Source organism: Gadus macrocephalus, chromosome 15 (assembly GCF_031168955.1).
Source record: "Gadus macrocephalus chromosome 15, ASM3116895v1".
Taxonomy (NCBI): domain Eukaryota; kingdom Metazoa; phylum Chordata; class Actinopteri; order Gadiformes; family Gadidae; genus Gadus; species Gadus macrocephalus.
The window spans coordinates 3,023,411-3,027,175 of record NC_082396.1 but is presented as its reverse complement, the minus strand read 5'-3'; positions in this window follow the sequence as shown (position 1 = coordinate 3,027,175).

Sequence of the window (3,765 nt, the reverse complement as noted above, 5' to 3'; positions counted from 1 at the left end):
CTGCTTCCTCCAGGCCTTCCTCCAAAGCCACTGACCGCAGAAATTACACCGCTTCCTCCAGGCCTTCCTCCAAAGCCACTCCCCCAAAAACACGGCACAAGCTCGGTAGATTTTCTCTGTAAAATGGCTCTGGGCCTGCCGAGCCTTGTGGAAGACTCAGGAGTTGCGCAATGAGCCATCCAATCATTTCATCCGAGCCGAATGAAATCCTTCTTAAGGCCAGCGAGAGCAAGGTTACAGAAAAATGTCCACTATTTTTCGCAGAGAATTTATTGATTGCTGTTGGCAAGAGACTTTCAACAAACATGAAAACAATTTCTTTCTACTAACCAACGCTGTGACAAACGCTAGATCCTGGATGGCCAATGTAGCTTTGCTGTTGAAGGACACCTAGGACGTCATGCTAGGAGGGATTTTGCATTCAGTGTGCTGGTTGTCGTATTTCTGGCTTTATAGGCATATGCATTGTTCTGTATACATGTTCTCTGCTGATTTTCTGCAGCATGTATTCGTCACCAACCTCTCCCCACCCTTTTCCCTGTTCCTCACTCACGCACGCACACACACACACACACACACACACACACACACACACACACACACACACACACACACACACACACACACACACACACACACACACACACACACACACACACACACACACACACACACGTATGCAAACACACGAGTACACAAATATGTACACGTATATGTACTTACTCAGGCACACACACACAAACGCACACACACACAAACGTACACACACATTATATTTTAGTTAAATCTTTGTAGTCGTGTATTTGTCTTTTTACATCTAAGATAAGCCGTACTTTATAGTAATCCCCGACAGGGCATTTGAGTGAGATCGTGAGAAACAATAGGGTATGCATATTAAATGTCTTCAAACTGAATGCCTGATAACTAAGCCGAGTGTGCCTGAGCTTTCCCTTTGCCATCCTGCAGAGACCAATTATCCTGAATCCCCACAGCCAGCCAGGAACAACGGCAAAAAGTAAACAACGGTAACAGCGAGTAGAGCTGGAGAATACAAAATAAATACAAGACATGTTCTTTTTGTGGAAAACAGTGGTGAACTATTTGTATAGAATTCACCCAATTTTAAAAAGAGGGTCTTCCATCAATGAGATTAGAATAGCTATTAGTTTTATATCAGCCAGTTATACACTTAACACGTCATATGTTTTTAACAGTGTTTAACTTTTCAAATGGGTAATTGTGTATCATTTGATTATAATCAATGTTACTGACGTTGAAGACCATCGTAAATGTGCTTTTGCTTAATGGCTATTTTCATGTCATCTCTGTTATACTAAACTAAAGCATCACTCTCCTTAGAGTTTTACGTAACATTGAAACCTGTGTCAATGACTTTCCTGCGGCTATCCAACAACTAAATAGCCATCCTTTTCTACCACCACCGTTGTGTGTCTGCAGGTCTGTTGACACAAAATGGAGATCCGCAAAGCCTGTATTCCCTCAGAGACTCTGAGCATTATCCAGCTGTGTGTGAGCCTTACCAGTAATGGCCGTTTGAATAGCAAACACACCCTTCAGAAACCTCCCAGGCTCCCAGCAGCAGGGAGCTGAAAAGGTTACCTGGGAACAGAACTGTAAGCTTCCACTCCTCCACTTCTGCATTCGGAAATAATAAAAGAGTCATATAATAATAACCCATTGAAACAAATCAGCACTATGATAGAATATGAATGCTTAATGTGTCTAAAAGGACCTGAGTTCACTGAGATGAATGTGACCTTTTTCTTACTGGCTCAGCGTTTTGCTTTGGTCCGTGCGACAGCCAATCAGCAGCACCTTGTCACACTGTTTCTAGGGGGAAAGCTTTGCAGATGAGTACTGTGCCCAGAAGGCTCAGCATTAAAAATTGATTCTGAATAGCAAACAAATTGATATAATACCCTGCACATTCTCGTAAGATGGCATGTTGCATAACCTAGGAAGGGGTATAGAGCTGAATGAAAGACAGGCAGAGCGAATCGAGTTGACACGGTGGAGGGTTGGGGATGTATGGGCTAAGACTCTCCGAAGATAGAACCATGAGTTAAGGCAAAGTGGGACAAGCTTCTGCTTATACTCTCCTGCCGCCTTAGAGAAATGCATCTGGGATAACTGGTGGTGACAGTTTCATGCATGCCCATGGCTATAAATACCACCCACAATGTACACACTTACCCCCGATGTCGTTGAAATCAGATCTGATTCCCTCCCTCAAGCTCCACTGAGTGATGATGGCATCAGAGAATCCTCCGGAGTCATCTGTGAAATAAAAATATACGTAGCAGGGCCTAAGTTGGCCGTGTGAAAAAGCCCAACAAGCTATTCGTAAGGCGACTCAAATTCAACAGGTCCTTATTATGAAAATTTATCATAATCATTTGTTGATGCTCCTAGATGTTGGGTGAAACTAATCTACTATCTAATTTGCTACCAGTCCTAGAAATACATTTGTGTTATGAGAAGTGAACGTTTTTCCCTTGACTGAACAAATGATTGATTGATGGACTGACGGACTGAGTGTATGTATTCCACACTCTCCATTGTGTTGTGTCTCGCCGTGTTTATTGCATTGTCTGGGCCTTGAGCTCAAACTCCCTGCCGCGGTCCATATTTAGAAAAGGCCCGTGCATCGTTGTTCTGGGCTCCAATTATAATACTGGCAGAAAACTGATGAAGCAAGTAATGCCTTGGTAGACGGCAATAAATCACTTGAAAGACATCCGCCCCATATTCTGTGCACTACACGCATGCTACAAAATTTGTTATGCAATGATGTTGGTTTCGCTCATTGTGTCTAAAGAGTTCTGATTATATTGCAGAACCTTTCTTAGTCAAGGCGGGAGGGTATATAGACAGGCCCTGGGAACAGATTATGCAAGATGAACCTGATCCCCACTCCCACCCTCCCTGAGACTTTCAAAGTAAGGTGCTGATCTGTGAATTGATGACCGGCCTATTATTGGTTCATTTCAGCAGAGTAAGCACACACACCAAACTCAAACGGTCGGTTGGACGGACGTGTGCTCCTCTCTGCCGTCAGAAGCCCCACACGCAGAGACATGATATCGCCGTCGCCGTGCAGGGACCAGAGGAAGGGACCTGACAGCCAGCGGAGGTCCTACCGTGGAAGGTACACCTTCACCGCCACATCGGCCTGTCTCTCCTCGTCTCCACATGTTGTTGTTGTGTTTTTGTTATCTCTTCTTAGCTCTCTGTGTGCGATGATAAGGTTTAAGGTGTTTTCTTTCAACTTTTGCCTTCAATTGAGTGATGCATTCTGCATTTTTGCACAAACAGCTTTAGGATTTGAGGCTTCCAGGAGAGAAACATGGGGGAATGTCAACTAAACTGTTTGTTTTGAGATTATGAGTCACAAGGAAATGTTTTTTTTTTATATTATTATTGGGGAGCGTGACTTGTCGTCCGATAATCTCTCTCTCTCTCTCTCTCTCTCTCTCTCTCTCTCTCTCTCTCTCTCTCTCTCTCTCTCTCTCTCTCTCTCTCTCTCTCTCTCTCTCTCTCTCTCTCTCTCTCTCTCTCTCTCTCTCTCACACACACACAAACACACACATTTGTACAAACCCCTGAAGCGTTTTTCTGTGCAAAATATATCGGGCGCTCTGGTTAAATTGATTATATTCGTTGTGTGGTTTAGCTCTGGGCAATACTTTCCAATTTGCATTTCTGCCCACTTTGTAGTTGCACTGAGTTCAGCCATACAGGGGG